This window comes from Hirundo rustica, chromosome 21 (genome assembly GCF_015227805.2).
Source record: "Hirundo rustica isolate bHirRus1 chromosome 21, bHirRus1.pri.v3, whole genome shotgun sequence".
Classification (NCBI taxonomy): Eukaryota; Metazoa; Chordata; class Aves; order Passeriformes; family Hirundinidae; genus Hirundo; species Hirundo rustica.
Window position 1 is genome coordinate 3,505,277 of NC_053470.1, and position 24,581 is coordinate 3,529,857.

Genomic DNA, 24,581 nt, shown 5'->3' on the forward strand with positions numbered 1-24,581 from the left:
GGTGACAGTGCAAGGACAGGCCTGGAGATGGAGCAGGTGTGGATGAAGAGATTCTGCTCTTCTGGAGGCATCACCCTCTCAGAAATGCTGATATATTCAGAGAAGAAGACACTGAGGGGCCGGGGCGTGTGCAGAAAAAACATCTGGAGCACAGATCTGGTGAGGAGCAGCTGGGGGAGCTCAGGCTGGAGAAAAAGGGGCTGAAAATTCTCACTTTCTCCATCTCCCTGAAAGAAGGTGGGAGCCAGGTGTGGGTCAGTCTGTTCTCCAAGGTAACAAATGACAGGGCAAGAGGACGTGGCCTCAAGTTGCACCAGGAGAGGTTTAGAGTCGATGTAAGGAAAAGCTTTTCACAGAAGGGGTTGTAAAGCACTGGAAAAGGCTCTCTGGGAGATGGTGGAGCCACCATCCCTGGATTGGTGTGGTGTTTGAGGACAGGGCTTAGTGCTGAACGTGGTGGTGGTGCCAAGTGTACAGCAGGACCCGATGGCCTTTTCCAGCCTGAACCATTCTCTGCCTCCATAGCACCAGTTTGCAGAACCTCCAGCTCATGTTGGTGCTGCTTTTCCGTCAGTCTGCTTTGCTACAGAGCCTCTGTCTCCACATCTTCTCAGTTCTTTCCTATGCAGCTGTCACCTGGCAATCTCTCCCCCGGTGCTGCTCTGGGCACCGGGCACTCACCCAGGCCCTGCACTGCTGCCACCACCACTGCTGCTGCAGGGCTTCTCTGCGAGCCCCCACGCTGCTCTGAGGTGCTGCAGAACGAAAAACCGTGGCAGTCACCTTCCCTGTGGCAGAGGTGTCCCCTCTCAGGTGCTGAGGAGCTGTGTGTCCCTGGGGATGTCCCTGCACTGCTCTGAGCTCTCCTGCTCAGCAAAGCCGTGCTGCTGGGCCGTGATTCCCACCCAGAGCTGGGGTCACCACGAGCCGTCCCGTTTTCTGATAGTCCTGCTGCCAAGAGCTGCTTTCCCGAGCTCTGTTTCTGCCCACCCAGGGACGCCAGTTGTCGGGGGCTCCTTTGCAGGAGTTTAAATTCCCCGGCATTCCGGTGGTTTTAGATTCTTTTTTGCCCTCTGCAAAGCTCTGAGCCAAACCGAAGGAAGAGATGGAGTCTTCAAGGTTGCATGCTTCGTGTTTATTGTTTCTTATCTTACAATTTTCTCAGTGTCCAGCAAGATGTTTGCCGCAGCTCGGACATCTGACAACTCCCCCGGAGCTGGGTTGTCTTTACCTTTTATACTAATTGCTACGTATTCTCTATTTACTATTTCTTACCACTGTCTATCACTATTACTAAAAAGGTCATCTTTACTCTGACCCAATCCTCACTAACTACTTTGTGCCAACGTCACTGCAGAAATGGAGTGAGGGAACAAGAAAGAAGAAGGAGACAACGCCCCAAATTCTCCATCTTGCCCCATTCACTCCAATGCCAAAAATCCCAAACCCACTGTTTTTTCACCCTGTGATATACTAAACTACTATCTTTCACACTCTTGTGGCCTGCAATGCTTCCTGCAGTGCTGGAAGCCTTTCCCATGGACTAAAATCAAATCCAGTGTCTCTCTGAGCTCTGGGCTCTGGGCTGGGGTCCCAGACCCCCCTGCCCAGGTCCCTGACCCTCCAGGGCAACCAAAGGAATGCCCTGGACTCCAACAGAGCTCCTGCACGCTGATGGGATCTCCTGGAGCTCCCAGAGCAGCCTTGCGCCCTCCCAGCCCCGTGTCCACCTCCGTGCCACAGCCCCCTGCCCCGCAGCTGCCCTGTGAGACCGTGGGGAGGAAAGGCTTTTCCAGCGAGCATCCTCCCCTCTGCCGCGCTGCAGGACCCAGGCAGGAGAGGGTTACGGCGTCTGCATCGGCAGTCAGCCAGTTTTATTGCTTTTGTTGCTTGTTTCTTTCCCCCAGAATTAACCGTGGTCCCACTAACAGCTTTGCTTCCTCGAGTCTTCCCGGTGGCGGTGTTGATTTAAGGAAACGAGCTCTGCACGGGGGCTGAGGGGGCATTTATGCTCACTGCGGGCTCAGCTGCAGACGAGCCCGTGCTAAGGATTAACAAGAGGAGTCCCAGGAGCCCCTCGCCGGGGAAGTTCAAACCTTTCTTGGAACATCTTTGCTCTGTTGCTTCAGATCCTTTAATAACGTGTTTAACATAATAAATTGCCTCTGCCTGAGCCAGCCCTGGCGTGTTTAAAGGCCGCTTTCACCTCTGTGTTCCCCTGCTGAGGCGCTCTGGCAGGCCCAGATGGGAGGTGTTGATCAGGGCTGCGGGTTTTGGGGGATCCTGGCTGGCAGTGAGTTGTCCTCTGTGTAAGGAGCAGCCAGGCTCTCCCCACTTTCTGTTGTTTTTCCCAAGGCTGAAGCCTTGGAGCTCTCTCAGGAGGAGAATTAGAGGGAAGGACCTCTCCCACTGCTGCTGGTGGCCAGAGAAGCAGAGATGGTCCTGCTGCAGGCTCCAGAGTTTGGGGTTAATGGAAGAGCCTGGGGTGGCAGTCAGCAAGAGATGGGCTCCTGCTGTCCAAGGCTGTGTGAGGGCTGGGAAAGCGATTGCCTTGCTCCAGATGAGCAGCTGTGCTGCAGTGGGACTGGGTGATGGACGAGGAACATTGGTTTTCCTGTTGGACAGCGGTGGGCAGTCCCTGTACCCTCCCCATTTCCCCTGGGAAGACCTTCCATTGCTTTTTTGGAGATGTCAGGCCAGAGCATCCATCCCCTGCAGTCCACGGAAAGGGCAGACGTGGTGGTCTTGTGTCCACCCCCAGGCTGGTGGAAGGATGGAGTTCCCTGAATCATGTGGAAGCCGTGTGCAGCAGGGCACTCAGGCTCTTTGCCTGGCTGGTTTTCCTGCTCTGGACGAGATGCCCCCGCAGACATTTGGGACACGGAGAGCTGAGCAGGGTTTGGGGCTGCGGCACCTCTCAGGGCTCTGCAGCGCCGTGTGTGCTCAGCCCCGTCCCCTCCTTCAGCTCCCCGTGCGCCAGGAACCGAGCAGTGTTTGTTTAGACTCGGGGAGAAGACACTGTGTAAGCAACAGAGTGTTAATGCGGTGACTTCTCCCCTCAAGATCTCCTCTTTGTATTTATTTTCCTATCCCCTCTGCTTTCACCATCTGCTGCCACCCACTCTAATAGCTGCCATGCCAGAGCTCCTCTTCCCACCAGGCTGCTGCAGACGCGAGCTGAAGCGCGCCCGTGCTGAGGCTGCTCAGGAGCGCCTGGTGCAGCCACAGCCAGCTCCAGGTGAGGGGCCTGCCTGCTGCTCCTGCCCCGAAAACGGGACATCCAGCCCCGCCAGGGCTGTCCCAAGCCAAGGGGGACACTTGTGAGCTCGGTGCAGGCTGCCTTGGAAGAGGAAAGGCAGGGGAAGGTGGCTGCCAGACCCCTTCTTCTGCAGAAACACCCCGCGGCACTGGGGACACCTCCGTGTGTGTCCCAGTGTCTGGCAGGAGGTTCCTCCCTGTCTCTGCCTCCTTTTAGGAATAGAGCCGAGCCTTTTCTTTGGCCTCATGGCCACTGAAGGACAGTCTGGGCTTGGGGAAGGGGTAGCTGATAAACAGAGCATCTTCTAGGACCCAGAGTCAGGGAGGAGAGGAAGGAGCTGTCAGCAGGAAATCTGTGTTTCCCTTGGGAGAGCACGGGGCAGATTGGTTATTGAGTCACAAGAGGAACAGCGACGGACCCCGAGGGAGTGGAGACATCTGTTGTCATGGCCAACCTTGCAGGATCAGAAAACGTCCCGAGAGAGCTCCTGTGGGCAGCACGGGCCTCTGCTCCTGGCCTGGGGCTGTGAAGTCACACAGATACTCTGCCCAGCCTGGAGGGGCTGCAGTGGGCAGTGGCTGCCCGTAGCTCTCAGATTCTCCTTGCTGGGGCTCCTTGCAGAGCCTCATTCGTGCACCTGGAGCTTACCTGGAGCTCACAAGAGCAGCAGAGAGGAGATGTGGCCAGGAGAAGGAGGTGGAACTGGCTGACCAAGGGTAGAGATGTCCTGTGCCCAGAAAAGAAGAGATGCTCAAGGGGTGGGATGCTGATGAAGGGACCACAAGTGGCTCTTTGTGAATGGCAGATGTACAAAACTACCCTGTGTGAGTCTTTGCAGTCCTTCCAGGGCCAGTGAGAATGCAGTGGCTGGGGGTCTGAGGGCCAGTGGTGCTCCCTGGACAGCTGTACCTCCTCTCTCCTATTCCCTAATTGGTGACATTTGTGCTGCAGCTGAAACAGAGCCATCCTGGGAGTGCCTGGGATGGGGCAGGAGGGGACATTTCCAGGCTTTTCCTTCCTCACAGCCTCGAGAATGCTTTAAATTTGCTTTGGCAATGTAGAGCTATCAGGGAGCAGCTTACTGCTGGAGGAGGAGGCGTGTGGGACCTTTACAGAGCTGTTTGCAGGGGTTGGTTCCAGCTCACAGGGCCAGGGCTGTGCCCGAGGTACATTTGGGGTGAGGGTGAGGAACCCAGAGGGCATCTGGAGCAGTGCTGGACAAAATCTCTGTATTGAGTGCTTGGGAAGCATTCCAGAAAACTGCTGGGCTTTTCCAGGGCATGCCAGGAGGGAGAGATTCTGCCGCAAGGTAGAGGAGAAGAGAGTAGGCTGCTCAGTTTTCTAAGAGATGAGTTGTAAACATCCCGGACAAGCCAGTTTCTCCAACTGCAATTAAAAAGCAATTTGTACCACGTTAAGCAGCCAGGCCAGGATCGATCAGTGTTATCCCTCCTGGATGCAGCATGGCTGGCAAGGTAACTCCCGGTATTTCCTTGGAGCATCTCCCGAGTCCCTGAAGAGCTCAGCCCTGCTGAGGGGCTGGTGGGTGCTGAGCACCCTGCCAGGCCAGCTCTGCACCAGGAGCTTCTGGACAGCTGAGGTTTGGGAGCCTCCTGAAGTGTCCTTGCGGTGTAGCAGGACCAGCAAACACAGGAATCTGGATTAAAGCAGCACAATCCCCCAGGCGGAGAGGGGATTCGCCCTTCACCCCTTGGGCTCCATTCCTTGGGGATGGAGCCTGGCACCCTTTCCTTGTCCCTGGGGTGGCCCCATCCAGGCAGAGGGGGTTTTCACCCTCCCAACTGAGGGGTAAAAGGGTGAAATCAGCCCAGGCTCCCTCCCTCCTCTCCCCTGTGTTGTTCTTTGGTGTCAGCACCTCCCAGCCCGCATTGGGCTCTAGCAGGACTCGCTGCTGCTCACAACAGGGCTCAGACCAGGGGTGTCCACCTTTAATCTGCCCCTACTGTGTCAGCTCTGCCTTGCCAGTGGTTTTGACCTCTAGCCACCTGTTAATATTTATCCTGCTGCTGTATTTCCATGGTTATTTTGTCAGCAAAGCGCGCCTCGGTTGGAGTTTCTCTGGTTTCCTCTCTCTGTGGCGCAGTGTTCCCTCCTGCTCTTTTGATGTTGGTGTATCTTGGCACGATGGCTCCTGAGGAGCATCTGTATCCCTGCCTGGCCACCTGTATTTCACTAACTCGAGTGCTGATGGCCAAGAGGTTTTGGATTTGGGCTCAGAGCGGCTCCCTTTAGGTTGAGACATTCCCGGGACATGCTTGGTGCGCGTCTCCTCAGTGCTTCTGTCATTTTGGCCTGACCTCCTGCAGGTAAGGGCTTGTCTGTTCCTGTGGGAGAATTGAGGCAGAGGGGCTGAAATGGCCAGAATAATTAAATTACAGAACTGCCTTCTCTTCAAAGTACAGTGCTCTCCAAAATGAAACAGCAAGACCTTATCTGCCTGGCAGGATCCGAGAAGAAATCTGCTTTAATTTTAATTGCAGTGAAATTAACCTGTAACTGTGGCAAAAATTGTTAAGTTATCCAGATTGAGGTTTACGGAACTCTTATTTCCTGAGGTCTGGATGAAATGTTGAAATTGTCCTTTTCACTCGTGGATAGGTTTTTCACCTGTGTGGGATGAAGCTGCCTCAAAAACATTACATAGACCTACTGCTTGTGTGACAGAAACATGAGATGACAAACAGAGTTGCCCTCTGCGATTTATTGCAGTTTCTAGGGTTTCAGGTCTGTGTTTAATCTGTTTTTCTGTCTCAACGTTCCACTCCTCCCAACTTCTCATCTCTTCTCCCTGGTCTGACTTCGTGCTCTGCATTGATTACACCGGGGAGGAATCTCATCCCTTCTTAGCAAAAAAAAAAAAAAAAAGACGAAATCCATGTCTTATCTCAGATTTTTGTCTTTGTCTGAACTTCCTTGATGAGTTTTAATCTGAAGCTGAGGCATTGCCTGAAGAGCGTTTCTTTCCTTCTGTTTACCTTTCTGGGCAACGGGGACTCCGCTCTGTCTCGTCAAACTTCTGAAGTCAAGATCTGTGAACAAATTAAGGAAAGGTTGTCTTCCCATCGGGGGCAGCTCTCCAAAGGCTGCTTTGCTGTGGATTTGCAGAGCCCTGGTGCTCTCCTCCCTGGCGCAGAATTCCCGGCGGTGCTGCTGTTTAAACCCCCTGGTGCACAGCTCCGTGTGAAAAGCCTTGCACACATCACAAGGCAGGCGAGGAACACGGCCCTGACAGCTGTGCCTAAGGGTGGAAGTCTTCTCTTAAATAACTCATCAATGTGCCGAGGGCAACAAGCCTGTATCAAAGCTTCAGGGACGTCACAGGCGCTCGGGAGGGGTTGGGAGCCCATTGCGAAAGGAGTTTTGGTGTGAAACCCCTGGCTTTGGGTCAGCGCCGGTGCTTTGGGGGCGTCTGGCGGCTGGCGGTGCCGCTGCAGAGCAGTGCCCGTGCCCAGCCACCCTCTGAAAGGGCGGCCTTGTGGCCAAAGTCCGTCCCCAGCTGTCCTTGCTGGCCCTCCAGAGCAGCCCAGCCAAGCCCCCAGGCTGCGGGGTTGTGATTTGTGAGAGGGGGAAGGTGTTTCTCCTGCGCCTGTGGATGCCATTTCTTAGCTGCTGCCTTCTCTGGCTGCGTGTTTCCAGCGAAGAGCTGCTGATGCGTGTAGGCAAGAAGCTTTTCCCCAGGGGTGGGGCAAGAAATTTTCCTAGGAAAGGAAAGGAAAGCCACCTGGAGGGGATTTTTGCCCCAGTGAGATGTGCTGGAGTGTCTCAGAGCTCCAGGGCTGGCACAGACACCTGCAGTGAGGCAGTGTGAACGTCGGGCAGCTGATCCCTGCCCGAGGGGGAGCTGTGGATGTGTCAGAGACGGGATGATGGTGTTTGTTTGTGATGACTCTGGAAGGCGAGAGCTGATGTTTCAGCATGTTGAGCATGTGTTAGATGGGTTTAAGAACATTAGTAGATGATGTTATAGATGGCTATAAACTGCTTGTGAGGATGTCTTTATTGATCCGTGGGACTACGGCGGCTTCTCCTTTATTAGAATTTCCATTCGTTCAGTCCCATGTAAAGGATTTATAATGTGGCTTTGATATGGATTGAGAAATAAGATTTTTTTTATTGGATGTTACGGAGTTTAAAAGCAACTTTAATTGGTTTGTTCTGGGAAGCTGGTGGTGAAACAACTGGTCAAATACTGAGGAAACAGCAGCTATTTTATTTGTTGAGCTAGAGGATAAAATGTTTGCAGCAGTCCATGTAGTAATATAGAGGTATTGTTTATGTCTGATGAGGCAAAGTCATTGATCGTGTTGGTGGTGAATTTCAGCCCTGATCCGTCTGGAAGAAGCAATCAAATCACATCTATCTGAGCCCCCTGTGGAGGGGGGATTAGTGCTGCTGATTCGGACCTGTTAGCTTCTTAATGCCCTTCCATTCATTTAAAGGTTATTGTTTGATTAAATAAAAATACTGGAGTGTTTGCGAGGGTGAGAGATGCATGGGGCTCCGGGGAGCGCTGCAAGACCGTGAGGCTAAATTGTGCAGGGTCCCTTAAGCAAAGACTGTTAAAAGTCAGGGGGAAATACCCTGTTGCAGTAAGTGCCAAAACTCTCACCTGGCTGGGCAGGAGTTTCCTGTAATATTTCTTTGTCTACTGACTTGTAGCTTAACTTTAAAAATATGCCTCTGAAGGGCGTGCAGCTAATGTTTATTAAAAAAAAAAAAAAAAAAAACAACCGAGTGCTCATGGAGTACTGACAATTATAGGCACAGGGTATAGCCTGGAGAGGGATTTTAATCTGCAATTTGCATTGTGAGGAAAGGACACCCCGTTCTCTTTACCTTCTGGAAGGATATAATTCAAACCAAAGTCTTGAGAACAACAGGCATGGAAGAAGCATTTCCCCCCTCCTCTCCCAACCTACTGGAAAATCCTATTGATGACAAAGTTCAGGCTGAGTCAGTGGATGGAACGGCTCATGACTGGCGAGAAATAAATTGTGTCTGAAAAGCCCAGATGCTGTTTCGCTGTCGAAAAAGCCATTTCAGACAGCTCTGGTGTGGAAGGCTCAGCTATGATACCAGAGACTTTGCTGAGGAAAGGGTCTGAGGAACATAGCAAACCCCCCCCAAAGCACAGCCATTGGCTCTGCACATCCTTCAGAGCTCTTACTGAGGAAGTTTTGTGTCCATACGAGCCAGATCAGGATTTTTTTTGCTGTCCTGAATTCATACTTACTCATCTGAGTTCTTATCTCATCGTGTGGATGTCACTTTAGCCAGCTGTGCCCACTGTCCTGCAAAAAAATTGAACGTGCAAGCTCTGTTGGGTTTTATTTTCCCCCCAAGCAGTGTTTTCTGTGAGGGGTCTGTGTGTGTGTGGGAATTGAGCTGCAGGCTTTTGTGCATGAAAGATGAGAGCTCTTCCCTTTGGAGAGATGCACCTGGTCTGCCTGAGAATTTGAAAACACCTTTTCCTAGATAAGGGCCTCCTCTGCTTTCATGAGGAAGGGTTAAAGAACAAAAGCATGAAATCTCCTTTCCTCTTCCCTGATCAATCTGGCCATCGTTATGAGAGAAGCTTTCTGATAGCTCCTCTTTGTCGTGTAATGTCAATACCATTAAGTCCACTTTGGCAAGGGAAGCGATGTATAATTAATTTGCAAATCAGTAAAGTGGATGTGATTTTTATACAAAGGAGAAGGTCTTTAATTGCAGAAGGCTTTGTGTGGGCATGGTCACGCTTGGATGGGACCTCCTTGGAGCATCGTTGTCCCAGCAGTTCCCCTGTGTGTCCCTCTGGGGACACACCTTCAGTGGGGTCCGTGTGCTGCCCTCCAGCAGAGGGACTGAGTCAACAAATAAATGGGAACCAGCTGGGGCAGGGCTGGGGCCAGGAGTGTGCAAGTGCCTCTGAACACCTGCCCAGAGAGCTGGCTGAGCCAGAAAAACATCTTTAAGGCTTTGCCTCCATCCGCTGGTTTTGTTGTTTGGGGTTCTTTAAAGCTCTGGCTCTATTGGAATTATTATTATTTTGATGCAGAATGCATTAAAAAGGGAAAAGGAAAGAAATCCAAGCCCTATCCGGACTGATTTGTTCCCAGAAAGATGTTCAATTTCGTATGTATAATTGAAAGGGGCTAAATATAGCTGTATTAATATTTATGGGCCTTATGTTGGAGTCAATACAAGAGTTGCTGTTCAAGGCAATTAAGCTTTACCTTTTCACATGTAGGATTTCGGTGTTTGGAGATGACATTAGTGGTGTGACCTGCATCCAGGAGAGAAAACACTAAAAGCATGCCACCATCTGCGGAGCATGATACCCTGTATTTAGTGCTGTTTGCTGACAGGCAGTTTGTCTCCAGTGAGGCTGATCTCTCCCTTAATAGCAGGGAAATCAGGGAAATCAGCGCTCTGGGAGCCTTGCAGGAGAACTGGCCCTTGCTGTGTTTTGGGACGAACTGAGCAACGAGACTCTGCTGACATCACAAAGTGAGGGTTGCCCACCTCTGCTGCCTCTGTAGCTGCTGGGGATGAAGGGAAAGCGATGATGGTGGCACTCCACGGGTCCCGTTTGTCTTCACGCCACCCACTCCCGGGAGCTGGAGCACGGGAATCCATCGTGATTCCCAGGGCTGGGAGTGCGCTGGGCTCTCCGTGCCCTGTCCCTGGGCTCAGGCTCTCTGTGCCTGTCCGCAGGGCCAGTCACAACCTTCACGTCAGCAAAGCATGGAGAAAGCAAATCCTGAGCGGGGCTCTGAGCTGCTGTAGGGAGCGTGTGCACGGGGAATTAGGTCGGGGCTGTGAGGATGAAAACAAGTCGGTTTGCGTTAATAGCGGAGGCAAAGTGGTGGTGTGCTGGATTTCTAAAGCACTGCCTTTCAAGAGAAGGGTATCGCCGGGATATCATGACAAGAACCCTGGCAGTGGCTGAATTGCCCTGCATTGCTGCTTTTTGGGAGCTGCAGCTCCTCACTGCTCCAGTCAACAAAGAGCTGTTAGACGCTGTAAAAAATCTCTCACTGGATCGGGACCGTCTGAGCCCTGCCTGTCTCCTAAATTTGATCGATGTGTCAGGCTTTTCCTTGCCTCCATCTGGCTCTGACAAGCGCCTTTGGGAAGGAGGGCTGCAGCGAGGAGCCTTGCCTGGGGTTAACCTGCCCTCCCCAGGGCTGCAGGTGGAGATTGTCTCAGCGGTGCTGATCGTGGTGCTCATCCCTTCTCCAAGGACTCTCAAATCCTGAGTGGGTGTGTTTCTGTTCTTTCCCTGGTGCGTGGTGTGTTTTGGTAGCTGGAAGCCTTTTAACCTCCTTCAGTAACCATCAGGGGGGTGCATTTTCCAAGGATTTTCATTAGCTTTGGCTGCTGGAGCACAATGGCTGCTTAAACAGGCAGGGAACAGCGGAAATCAAAGGGCACGCCTGCTGAGGTAGAAATGGGGGCCATGCTCTCAGTGGTGGAAAATGAGTTTTCAGCTCCAAGTGGCCCTTTGGAATTCCACCTCAGCTCTGGGGGTTTGCTCCGGGTGACGCTGACCCCAGCACCGGTATTTCCAATTACTGGTGACACAATCCTTGCCCAGAGGTGCTGCCTCCAGAGCAGAGGAGTTTTCCTTGGTGAGCCTGTGAGTGAGCCAGTCCCACCTCATCTCTGCTCCTGAGCAAGGGCAAGCCAAGACATATATTAAGGAACAAGGAAATTGCACCAGTTAAATTTAAAAAACTCATTTAGCTAAAGCAGTGTAAGCGCCCATGAATATTTATCTGATGTTATGGAAGCGTGCGGACTCCCACCTACTTTATTAAATTGATTTTCAATAAAAATGCAAGTGGAAGACGTTTGATTAATGGCTGGTGGGACGGGACAATTAATGTGAAGTCTGGAGTCAGCAAGAAGTGTCCCCTGAGCCTGTGTGTCCCTGCTCGAGGCTGGGCTAAGAAAATGTTTCTGAACTCCTCCAAGGGGCCACAGCAGCGTTTATCCGTGCGGTTTCTAAAACGGGGTGAACAGGAGCTGCTCTTTGGCTGGTGCGTGGTTTGGCTGAGGTCCTGACCTTGAAGGTGGCATGTGGTGTCTGCTCCCAGCGTTCTGATTTTCCCTGCTTTTCCCACCCCTCGGAGCCGGCCGCACCTGAGAATTAAACCCAGCAGCAAGCTCCGGCGCTCGCGTCGGGTTTGAGCGAGGCTCCCTGGGCCTTTGCATTTAAACATGCCTGGGATTAGCTCCATCAGCCTCCAGATCTGCTCAGCTCCTACCAATTTCCTCGCTCGGATTTGTCTCCTGGAGGAAGGCAATTTGGAGCTGTAACGTTACAGCTCTATTAAGGATCTCTAGTGCGGTTTCCCGCCGGGATCCTCGCGGCGCTGCTGCCGCCGCCTCTTTCCGAGGAGCTGCCAGGAGATGCTGGTCGTGGGACAAGTGAGGGTTCCCGGGATGGGATCCTGCTCGGTGAGGGGACCTAAGCAGCCCTGCAGGGTTTGGGGGCTCCCCTATCCCAGAGGGCAGCAGAGCTGGGGGCTCCTTGCAGCCTGGAATAGAAAATCCTTGCTGGGGTCTGGTGAAAAATCCCGGGAAGCTGCTGCGGGAGGGATGTGACATCTTCCGTTCCCTGCAGGGGTTTGGGGGGTGATGCAGCTTGCCTTGGTGGGGCAGGGAAGGCCGGGCTTCAGCAGGGAGGTGCCTCCATCTCAGCATCCCTCAGCCCCACACCTGTGCGGCACGGAGAGGCACCGCAACGCCGCGAGCCACTGGAACCGCTGCACGAGTAAAACACGCGGATGAACAACACCGGCGGCACCAATCCTTCCGCAGCCAGGATGGCAGCCCCACGCCCAGGGCCCTGCACTGGGGAGCAGGATGGGCGCTTTGACGCCCTGTGCCCTTCCCAAGGGGCACAGGGCACCCAAAGAGCTCCAGCCAGATGGCACAGGGGGAGAACCCAGGGGCTGCAGGTGCTCCTGCTGCTGCACCTCCAGCCTGGAGAGGCTGGTGCAGCCTCTGTTTTGCAGTGTTTTGGGGTTTTCTCGACATGCAAATGTGCAGCAGGGAATGGGCACAGATGCTTTGGGCACAGTTGGGCACTCCCCTGCTGGGCTTGCTTTGCTGGGGAGCTGGGCATGGACAAGAGTGGTGGGAGAAGAAAGGATTTTTTTTTAAAAAAAAAAGGGTGGGAGCAGATGCTGGGCATGGACAAGAGTGATGAGAAGAGAAAGGAATTAAAAAAGAAATAAAAGGGAGCAGGTGCTGGCAAATAACTGCATGGCAGAAAAAGAGAGGGAGAGTTGTGGTTGAAAACAGAAGCTGAGGAGAGGCAGATTGGCAGGCAGCATATTTCTGGAGACAGCTTTCTCCTCTGTAGGCTGAGTCACCTAAGAAACGTGTCAATAAAACACACTCTCGGGCACTGTCTCTAATAAATATATATTTAAGAGAGACATTTCTTCAAAACTTCTGCGAGGAGATGTCGAATTCTGAAGGGATGGCATGAGAAATGACATCTCCAGTGGAAGCAGGGAGTTGCCATGGGAACTGGAACGCTTTGAACATGCATCACTAAAACAAGAAAACATTTTTCCCCGGCAAAGGAAATTAAAAATTACATACATCTGGAGGCATCTGCCCTCTGCCTGTCTCTGGTGGGAGCATCAGAGTACCATGCAGCATATCATAATTCATGTAGTGGGCAGGACTGACAACTCCGTATCACTTGCTGAATTTTTGTGAGTAACCCTGATTAAAAAAAGCTTTCCTGTCCTTGGGACAGGCAGCGCTGGTGTCTGAACTGTGCTGGGGAAGGGGGAGATTTAGAGCCAGAATGGAATTTCCTCTGAAATTGTTTTGCTCGCCTGGGGATAAAACAACAGCCTGAATGCACAGCTAAGCCCATCCTGCCACGTGGGCATGAATCCACTGCTGCCAGAGTTTGCTGGCCCCGTTTGGCAGCCGGGGACTTCTCCTGGGAAGCAGGGGGAGAGAGGTGAGCGGGGATGTCCTGGAGGAGCACAGTGACTGTTTGGGGGTTTGTCTTGTGCTTTGGAGACTGCTTTTCCATGCAGATCAGGAGCAGCAAAGCCAGGAGGAATTATTTGCGCCTGGCAGTGAATGTAATTCTTTCTTTCCTTTGTTGTCCAGTGCATTTCCTTTTTCCTCCTTTCCCCAGGGCCTTTCTCGGTGTGTGGCAGAGGTGGCACAGGGTGAGCCCAGGGGAAATGCTAAACTGACCAGTGCAGGGCAGTGTGAATTAAATGAGTTTATTTGCACGCTGTATTGGCATTGCTGAAGTAAATAAGCACTGGCCTTGCAGCCCAGTGACCCGTGTGTGACAGGAGAGAGACAGCTCAGTGCAGAGCTGGGCTCTGCCACAGAGACCACCTTGGGGCGCATACAGAAGGGAAAACGTTTGTCTGCAGTGCCCTGGGAGGGGAGGTGAAGGATGCCAGCAGCATCACCAGAGGGACACTGTCTGAGGAGCTGATTGAGCTCTCTGCTGAAGGAAATGCCAGCCAGGAGCTAATGGATAAGGGAACCAGAGTGCGAATTACAGCTTTGCTCCCTGCTATGGTGCTCTTGTATCTTGTCTCAGTACCTGGAGCTGGCCTCGGGGGACAGGCTTGAAAATTAAATGCGCCCTTCCTCCGAGCTGTGCAGCAAACCCCGGGAGTGACTTTCTTCTGGTTTTTTTTTTATCTCCATTTTTTGCCCACTACAGCCCATCACGTGTTCTGGCAAGCCGGGATGAGGCACAGCCAGGATCACGGGCAGGCAGCAGCGGGGCTGAAAGGCAGATGGGGAAACTGAGGCACAGCAGAGCTGCCTTCAGTGCCCGCTCAGAGCAATGGGGCAGGGCAGCAGTGGTGGGGCTGGAGCTCCGAGCTCAGCCTGCAAACCTCATGCACTTCACTGAGACATCTCCTTTTTCTCCTTCTCCCTCTGCAATGACACGTACTTAACGCAGTGTGTGTCTCATTTGGTTTGAGTGAGGCTGTTTGGTTTGGGGCCCCCCGTGACGAGAGGGAGATTGAGGGGCTGGGGCACGGAAGGGAATGGAGCTGGGGAAGGGTCTGGAGCACCAGGAGTGGCTGAGGGGGCTCAGCCTGGAGAAAAGGAGGCTCGGGGGAGAACTTATTGCCCTCTACAGCTCCCTGAAAGGTGGCTGTGCTCAGCTGGGGTTGGGCTCTCTCCAGGCAGCACTGACAGAAGGAGAGGACACAGCCTCAGGCTGTGCCAAGGGAAATATGAGTTGGATATTAGGAAAAAAATTTTTACAGAAAGGGTGATGAAGTACTGGAATGATCTGCCTGGGGAGGTGGTGGAGTCACCATCCCCGGATGTGTTTAGGGAAAGCCTGGATGTGGCACTGGGTGCCGTGGTTTAATTGAGGTTTCAGGACTGCGTTGGACTCGATGATCTTGGAGGTCTCTTCCAACCTGGTCATTCTGTGAATTCTGTGATACTGTGAATTCAGTGAATTCTGTGAATTCTGTGAATTCTGTGATACTGTGAATTCTGTGAATTCTGTGATACTGTGAATTCTGTGAACTCCACAACTCCCTGACAGGAGTGGGCAGCCAGGTGGGGATCGGTCTCTTCCTCCAGGCAGCCACTGACAGGATGAGGGCAAATGGCCTCACGTTGAGTCAGAGGAGGCTCAGGTTGGATATTAGGGAAAAGTTCCTTATCTAAAGGGTCAGCAAAGCTGGGACAGTTTGCCCAGTGAAGTGGTGGAATCACCAACCCTGGAAGTGTTCAAAAACCTCGTGGATGTGGCACTTGAAGGCATGGCTTAGTGGTGGACGTGGTCGTGGTGCTGGGTTGATGGCTGGACTTGATCTTAGAGGTTTTTTCCAACCTTAATGATTCTCTGATTTTTCTTGCATTCCCCTGTTTCTTCCTGGCTTTCCAGTCTTTGCAGCTGTTTCCTCTGTTGCCTGTCAATGATTATCAGGTTGGCAACAGCAGTTTTCTATTGCACCTTCGTGCTTATCTTTTTCCTGGGGATCTGCCTGATGAATTGCAGAGCTCAGTAATTGCTTTACAAACACCGAGAGCATTATTGGCACTGATCTGAAGGTTTTGCAACTCCTCTCAAAGCAACCGTGGCCTGTTGGGAAGTGGTGATTCCTGTTAAAGAAAGACTTGCTGAGACTGAGTTGACAGAAGGCTCGGTGTTTTTAGGGAAGGGAGTAAGCAAAAACCTGCCAGTAGGAAAGGGAATGAGCACAAACCTGCCAGGGCCAGTCTGCCTGAGGAAGAAGCTTCAGAGGCACACAGGATTCATGTAGGTTGTGGATAAACCCGGTCTAATAAGTGGTTTTCCCAGCTGGGTTGTTCATGTGTGGAGGGACACAGCAATGCTTCGTTTTGGTGCCCCATCTCTCCTGAGTTTGCAGCCTCAGCCACAGCACTGAGGTGCTGAACCTGCTGCAGTCTTTCCCTGAGGGCTCTGTTCACCAAACCCTTTGAGATGGGCAGCAAGGACGCTGTCACTGATGCCTGAAGGGGAGAATTAACTGAACGAGCTCATCACGGCAGCCCCAAAGCAGGGCACAGGTGGTCTGCAGGTGACACGGCGTGGGTTTGCCCAGTGCTGAGGTAGCAGGCTGGCATTTTTGCCCTCACGTTGCTGCTCCTGCAGCAGGATTCTCCTGGCTTTGGTTTCCTGAGGGCACAGCTGGATGTGCCAGCTGGCACCACGGCATTGCCTGACTGCTCTTCCCCTGTCCACAGGGACCAGCAGGGATTCCCTTTCCCAAGCGCCTCTGGCTTAGCCATCAAGGCCAGGCTTTAATACCGAGAACGTTAAATTATGCATGCTAATTTATATTCACACGTTTTCCCATTGTATTTATAATGTACAACAAACATGTTTGTGGAGCATCTCCCTTCCATTACCACAGGGCCTCGGAGCACTGCAGACCCTCTAAAAGCATGCTCATACCTACGTATTCCTCCTCTGTCTTCCTGGCATCTGAGGGTGTCCTGAGTCCTTAAAATAGCAACGACAGTAGCTTTGTTCATTCCGTCTTAGCTCTGTCTGTGGCAAAAATAGCACAGCTAATTTGTAGGCTCTGTTTGTAGTCTGTATGTGCGAGAACGAGGGGTGTGTGTAAAGCCTCCATGGCTGCACACCCTCCAGCAGTCGCTGCTTGTGGCTCTTTCTTCTTTCCCTGCTGGACTGGATGTTTGTCAACAGCTTGCACCGCATCCTGAGCCGAACCCCTGGATGTGTGTCCTCGTGTGGTGGTGACACGAATACGTGCACGTGGATAAATGGGGGGCAGGCTAAATGAAATCACATTCTGTGCAGCCTTGTGGTAGGGTTTTTTTAGCCAGGGCTTCTAATGGTGTAAGGCTTATCACACTCTTCTTGCTGCTTTTTGTCTTCCATGAGCTTTAGAGCCTGCTGGCTGATCTGAGCAAAGCCTGGCAGAAAAGGGAGATCACTCCGGGATTTGGAGTCCCTCCAAGATTTGCGGAATTATGAAGCTGAGTGGAAAAAGACCCAAAGCCCGGAGAGGTAACTAGGTGGGATCAACTGGTGTTAGGCATCAGGAAAACAGGGAGGAAAAGCTGATCTGTGGGAAGCAGGGTTTGTTGTCTCCTCTGCTGCTAAAGCAGCATCCCTCCTAGGCTGCCTTGCTGGATAGAGCTGCAACCTGCACCCCACATTCTCGACTAGAGTGAGAAAATGCCTTTCACCAGCATGGGAGGGTGTGAAATCCCTGTAGCACCTTCTACAGCAACACCTGGATTTACCCAGCGTGCCAGGTGTGCCTGGAGTCCCCTTACCCGGGGTGTGGTGGGACAAAGGGGCAGTGCAGCGAGGTCAGAGCAGGAAACCGGGCTGCCTGTGCTGGCTACCACACAAATACTGGGGAGGGAGTGCAGTTACTCACCCAGCAGGGACCAGCAGGTGCTCCCCCGTGCCTCTCAGCACAGCAAAGTGTCTGAGTGCTCTGCTTTAAGCAATGGTGGTGCCTTGATCCCAGCTCTGTTGGTTTTGGACTTGTGCAGGTGTAGAGAGAGCTCAGACCTGGGTCAGAGCCGCGAGCACATGGACAGCACCTTTGCAGACTCCTGAGGGATTTCTCTTCCAAAAACCCAGCCGATCTTCCCCGTGCAACCCGAGGAGTTTGTGCCCAGCAATCAGACATCCACCTATGCCTGAGAGTGTGCCGTAAATCCCAGACAGGCCGCACTCAAGTGGTAACTGGGTCACTTCGTGGTCCTGCAGCTCCTTCCTGCAGAGGACGGTGGCTGCAGCCATGTGAGAACTCTGCATCTGCAGCATGTGGTGTGAGGCAGGGAATAAATCTGTTCCCTGCCTCAGCTCTGCGTGGCCCTGCTAAGAAGGGGAGCCAGGGCAGGCTGTCTTTCCGAGGCTTTGACAGGCTTCATCTCCCTTCATCTGTGCTGACGAATTGAGCACATGTAATTGCAGACCACGCTGATCTCTCATCACGTGTGAGCGGCTTCGTTGCTGGCCGCCTCTTGAGACGGCCCCTGAAATTCTTTTGAACTCCTCGTTCTCCCTGAAATATCCAGGTTGAGGGGAGAAAGGAAAGAAGCACAGCTGGAAGTGACACCACATGCGTAGCCGTGTTTACAGATCGGATGATTTCTCTCCAGTCCGGCTGGAGGACACGCAATTGTAGACACTGATGTGCCATCACACCAGAGAGAAGGTAGTAATTAATCACCATGGCTCACAGAGCAGCAACTTGGGAACTGGCTGTACAGCAAATGCTGGCAGTGCCAGGGGATTGGAGCAGCAGCAGCGGGTGGAAAAAAGCCTCAGCACCCCAGGACTGGGGAAGCAGGCTCGATGCTTTCCTGGCGAGCAGCAGATAGCCTTGTTCCCCATGTAAATGTGATGTCCTTTTGATCACAACCCTGCAGAAGTCACTGGAAGCATAGCTGAGGGTGTCAGAGCTGTTACACAGACCCAGTTACTCTGGAATCAAGCAAATAGCCGGGCGAACCCATGTGAGACAAATCGCTCATGACATGGCAGAGCTAGATAAGGATCCAACCCAAAGGTCTTGTTGCCAATCCCCTGCAGGCTCTTACTCACCCCTGTTTTTGCTGAGATAAGACATTTGTTTTAGACATTTATATTGTTTCTTCCCTTACTCCGTGGTTTATTCTGCGGAGTACAGATTTCCCAGTGCCCTGTCCTTGGCCGACCCCACTTTGCAGTGGATGAGCATCCTGTCGTCTTTAACCACACCGTCCCAGGCCACCAGCCTTCCTCCATGGACCCTGCTCATCCTCATCTGTGCTCTTTAGAGACAGGCAGGTGCCATCAGAGGTGGTGAGGTCTGGGTGGGCAGAACTACCTGTGGAATTACCTGTGGAATTGCCTGTGGAATTACCTGTGGAATTACCTGTGGGATTACCTGTGGGGTCAGTAGGGTCTTGGCTGTGTCACGATGTTTCTACCCCAGCGAGTTTTCCTGGAGATGTGTGGGTGTTTCAGGCAGTTCAGGGACTCAGAGCTGATGCTGCTGTTAGCTCTGTCTGGCCTCTGAAGGGCTGTGCCACCTGCCAGCCCCTGGTGACACTCCTGGCCCTGCTGGCCGCCATTTGGCACTCACAGCACCAAGACATCCTGTAAGCTCCTGCTGCTCCTTCTCGGGAGAGGAACATGTACACACTGCCGTCCACTTTTGGGAGAGCCCAGGCTGAGCTGCCAGACAGGGGGGAATGTCTGTGATAGGAGACTTGGCTTTCACTTCTGAGCAAGTAATTTCATATTCAAGGTTGCTGGGGTGCTGCAACAGCCAGGCAGTGTCTGAAAAGAGGTGGTTTTACTTTGGGACTGGGACTTTGAAGAGGTTGCTCGTGAGCTCTGTGTGTGTTGTCTGAGATCCCCAAGTCATACCCAGCCGAGGAGGGAGAAGGATTTGTGCTGAAACCTGCCTGCGTCTCTGCTCTCCAGCTCCACTCTCCCTTTCCCAGAGGCTGAAGGGAATTCCAGGAGATTCTCATGACTTTTTGCCACCTCTGTTCCCCCACTTTTCCCCCCTGACCCTGGCAGAGCCTCTGCTCCCTGATACCTGGTGTGGAAGCACTTCAGGCGCAGTCGGGAACTTTGTGCTTGTGACATCAGCAATAGCTCAGGCTGCTCTGGGGCCTTTAGTGTGGCAGGAGCTCTGTCAATGTCCTTGGAGTCAGCTTTATCCCCTGGCTGGGCTGGACAAGCCCGGGAGGCATCAACAGCACTGCAGTGATGTTCACTGAAATGTTTCCTTCTCTGCTGCTATTTCTGAGCTCCCTCAGAAAAAAAAAAAAAAAAAAAAAAAAAAAAAAAAAAAAAAAAAAAAAAAAAAAAAAAAAAAAAAAAAAAAAAAAAAAAAAAAAAAAAATTGCAAGAAAAGCAACTCTGATGTGTGTGGGGGAGTTTTAGTGCCCCCACAGCAGGAGAGCAGCAGTGAAGGCCACGTCAGGGCTTTCTGGTGTGTGCTTGCTGATGTAGATATCTCCATTTCTGCAGCTTTAGGTTGTGGAGAGAGGTTACCCTTTTCCTCTTGGGCACCTACCCCTCTGCTTGTGCCCCCCTGTCCCCTCCCATTCCCAAGTGCCAGCTCACAGAGAAGGTGCCACGTGCCACAGCACCCAGAGATGTCCCTCCCTTCTTCAGCGCCTCCATGCTGCGAGGAGACACCATTCAGCTCCCACCTTCCAGAACAAGGCCACCTGAAAATCCACAGGGAGGGGCTGGCAAAGGCAGCCCTGGTGTGACGGTGGCCACAGGGAGAGGAGGGACCCGAGGCTGGAGTTTCTGGCTGGGGTTTGGAGGGACACCTCTGGAGGTAAGGGCTGCCCGGAGCTGTGGTTCAGCTCAGCTCTGGTGGGCTCGTGGAGCTTGTAGCAAAGGTCGTGGAAACCTCTTCTGTTCCAGAGGCTAAAAGTGGAAGGAATGTTAAATCCCCCCAGTGGGAGGCTGAGAAGAATGAAACACACAAAGAGCTTCCGTGTGCAGCTGCAAAAATTACCTTCTGCTGCTTATTAATGACTCTGGCCGGGAGCTGGGGGAAGGTATGAGGTGGAAGTCGGTAGTACCAGCTGACCTCTTGTGTTTCCCTTCCCAGAGATGTTGAGTTAGCTGGGAAACACCACTCTGATGGCTTTGGGTGTCCCCTGGTGTCACTTTGGGCTGTGTGATGTGCAAGAGAGCAGTGCTGCATTGTTTTCTTCACGGTGCCGCTGCTCTCAGCACAGGCTGCAGGGGATCCTTCCCGAAGGATTTGTGTGTTTGAGGGGACGCTGAATAAGGGACCTCAGAAATTCTTGAGCTGAGGATAAGTGGGGTTGTCTAAGAGGGGGTTAAGGGGCACTCTCGGCTGGTTACTGCCCTTCTTAAGTTGTGACCACAGCTGGAGATGGGATATTGGAGCGCAGGGCAGGAACATCTCCCTCCAGGAGCTGACTTGGAGTGGATTGAGGGTTTGTACCCCTGGGTGCAGAAAATCCTGAACCCTTCTAATCTCACCCACCCCACCCTGCACAGGAACACCAGTACAGATGGGTTTGTCACCTCCGAGCTCCCTTAGGTCCCCCTGGAGCTGCCTGGAGGAGCTCCCCATCCCCTGGCTCATCCCGCTCCTCCGCGCCGGGGCTGTGCATCCTCCCTGACGTCAGCGCAGCATCCAGGAATCCCCTGCACGGAGCCGCAGCGGCTTCGCCCCTGTTTCTCGCAGCACGCATCACTCGGGAGCCCCCAGCGCCCGGCTGCAGGCACAGCATCCCCGGCTGCAGGCACAGCACCCCGGCTGCAGGCACATCACCCTGGCTGCAGGCACAGCATCCCCGGCTGCAGGCACAGCATCCCGGCTGCAGGCACATCACCCTGGCTGCAGGCACAGCATCCTGGCTGGCTGCAGGCACAGCATCCCGGCTGCAGGCACAGCATCCCGGCTGCAGGCACAGCATCCCGGCTGCAGGCACAGCATCCCGGCTGCAGGCACAGCATCCCGGCTGCAGGCACAGCATCCCGGCTGGCTGCAGGCACATCACTCCGGCTGCAGGCACATCACTCTGGCTGCAGGCACAGCATCCCGGCTGCAGGCACATCACCCTGGCTGCAGGCAAAACCCCCCGGACCCCCGCCCAGCACAGCCCCAAACCTCCACAGCCGACACACAGCCGGGCTATCCCGGTGTGATTCTTGAATGAGCAGCACCCCACGAGTGCAGGGGCAGGTTTAACACGAGCCTGCTCAGCGCCCTGTGCCCCTCTCCTCAGGATCACTCCGGGAGGGGACAGGCAGCAGAGCGGTGCGGTTTGTGTTCCAGCTCTGCCGCTGCTCCCGGTGCTTCCAAGTAAAAATAGCACTCCGGCATTCCGTAAATAACAGCTCTCTCCTCCGGGGCCCGGGGAGCCACGAGCACTTAGCGGGGGGATGGCAGGAGGATGGGGGTGTCTGCCTTGGGCCAGGGCCAGGAAGATGAGGAGGGCTCGGGGGGGAAATGGAAAGCCTGAAGCATCTGAGCTCCAGCTCTGCCGGTTTGCACCTTGTGCGCAGCCAGGGAAGCGCCAGACCCTGCTGGTGCGGGGCTGCGGGGGCTGGACATGGTCCTCCCCTCTGGGAAGGGGATTCCTGGTGTGCACAGCCAGCCAGCTCTGGGGTAGCAGATTCCTGGAGGAGAGGGGTAGCTCTGAAGCAGGCAGGTGTAGGGAGCGCCGTGGTAACACCATGGGAAGGGTTGCTCTGTCTGCCGTTTGCATTGCAGATCTGCCCGGCTCTGGGGGCTTCCTGCAGGTGGGAGCGAGGCAGAGTGGCCTGGCAGGCAGAGCAGGCTCTGTACCCCAGGGGAAGGGGCAGCCCTGGCTGACTGCATCACCTTCCTCTGCTCTCACACGTGCTCCAAACTGTTCCTAGAAACAAGGCTGGGCTGAAGCTTGGGAATAAGCTGAGCTTGTAAACAGGCAAAGCCCTCAGACAAGGGAATCATCCTCGAACAAACGACTTGGGAACCGTGGCATGTGACTTGGATCTCCAAATCCAGTTCAAATACTGAACCTGAATATCTCTTGCTCTTCCAGTTTCCTGTTGGCTCCGGGGTCTTTTTTTGCTTTCCTGGTGCAGCAGCTCGGCAGGGTGGCCGGAAAGGCTTGGGCAGCCCACCAAGGGCTCTGTTGGGCAGTGTTGTGCCAATCCTTAGGGCAGCCAAGGGCTCTGGTCCTTGCCCTGCTCCAGCTTCCTACCTGAACCCAGTCCTTGCATTTTTGTTTCCCTGGTTATAAACAGGGCTGGCAGTATCCACCTGCCACCCCAGCAGCCTTGAAAGCTCAACTCGTGCCTGTAAAAATATTGAATTACAGGGAAGGACGCTGCTAGGAAATGAAAAATGTCATTTTGTGTTCTGCAGCAGTTCTAGGGAAAGTGCCTACCCCCCTGTACAGTCCTTAATTGTTAAATCTTTGGGAGGAACTGGGCAAGACAGCCAAGCTACAGTGTGAGCACATCTATGGCTTGAGCAAAAAAAAGGGAATTTCCCTGCCATGTCTCTAAGCAGAGGCAGGAAATGCTTTTCTCTCAGCTTTCTCTTGCTGAAAAAGCAGATGCAGTTTCTTCTCGTTCAGGCTCTGGGTGAATCAGTGTGAGGGTAAGGAGAGGGCAGGCTGCTGGGGCAGCTCCTGATTTCTCTGCAGGTGGAGGTCTCACAGCCACAGAGCTGGGAGAAACACGGGTGCTCTTGGGCTGTGGGATCACAAAGGAAGCGAATCTCTGAGGCTGGAGCTTGCTCTGTTCTGCTGGTGTTTTACTTATCTCTGGATTTCCCAGCTCTGCTGAAATCCCTGCCTGCGTAGCAATGATTTAATTTCAGAAATCCCTCTGGATCCCAGCCAAATCCTGCCCTTAGGAGCACATATTAGCAGGGAGGGTTCAGTCTGGCTTTTGCCATGAGAGGTGCAGGAAGCTCGTTTCTCTCAGTGCTGAGGGACATCACTGAGCCAGCGTTGTGGCCCCAGCTTGTCCCTTCACTGGGTGCTGCATGGCCTTGCCAGGGGGTAAATCTGCAGTCTGGAAATGGGGGATTCTCTTCAGACATGGGTTGTAATTAGTTATTAATATTAAAAAGTTATTAATAGATTATTGAAGTTTCCAAATGCCATTATCTTTGATTGGATTTACCAGTAGATTGAAGGGTCAGGAAGGGGTCTCTGGAGCTCTGTGACAGCCGGGTTACAGCATGATGAGGACATAAAGGCTCATTTAAGGCTTGCAGGATCGTATCAAAAGGCGTCCAAAACTAATTCTGCCTTTTTGTCTTCTCCCAACTCCCTGAATCCCTTCCCCTGTGCTTGGACCCGGCAGAGCACGTTGGAAAGCACAGACCCTTCCGTGACCTCTGTCCCTCTGGTGCAGGGAACAGCTCATCCTGCACCTCCCAGGGACCCTCTTCCCTGGGTCACGGGTGGCCACAGCTCCTGATCTGTCCATGGCTGCGGAATGAATGCCGGGGAGGGGAGGAGAGGGGAGGAGAGGGAGAGTTTTGTGTTTTCTCCGAGACATAATGAGCTTTCTCTCGCCGCATGGGGCAGCGGAAGGAGCCTCGCATCACTAAATGTTCTCCGCTGTGTGCCTCATCTGGGGACTTGTTTGGAGGGAGGCTGAGAACACCCAGAGTGTTTCAGCCTTACAGAAGGGGCTCGTTCTGTTTCGACTTCTTTCACAAAGTGTACCTCGTACATAATTTCCTCTTTAACCTTCTTTTTCTCGCATCAAGGCAAGATCAAGGGTTACTTCTATAGCACAATAATATCAGCCATGGGCTGCATCAAAAGCTTCTCAGCCATAATAACTAAAGACATGTATACGTATATTTTAGCCATTAAGGAGAAAACCCTGCCAGAACGCATTATCTTATTTTGGGATGTAAAACTTTGAAGCACAAACTTAAGCTTCATAGTACTGCAAAATAACTCTCAGGGGACGGAAGGATTTCCACAACTAAATTAAACAACGGGCCATCCAGGCTACTTGCAAGGCTGCTGCCATGGCCAAAACTGGGTACTGTGCATAAAACATGAACTCTGCTTTGCAGCTTTAAATTGGTTCTTTCATTAACAGAGCAGCTCTGAGCCAGCCAGTGCCACACAACAGCGTGATCTATCCCTAAAGCGGGGAGGATTTATGGGAACTGAGTGCTGAACTCAAGGCAGCTCATCCATCACGTTTCGAGCACAAGCCAGTGGGCAGAGCACAGGACTGTAAATCTGGGAAATCACCGTGCCCTGATTTCCCTGCAAAGCGGGGTGGCAGCAGAGGTGTCAATTAGGAAACGCCAAAATCCAA

At 53.0% G+C, this 24,581-nt stretch overlaps 1 protein-coding gene across 3 annotated transcripts in view; it reads left to right on the forward strand.

Annotated features, from left to right (window-relative positions):
- LOC120762023 (gamma-aminobutyric acid receptor subunit alpha-3-like) overlaps window positions 1-24,581 on the forward strand; it is a 75,830-nt gene that overhangs the window by 14,405 nt on the left and 36,844 nt on the right. The gene's annotated exons all lie outside the window — the stretch shown is intronic.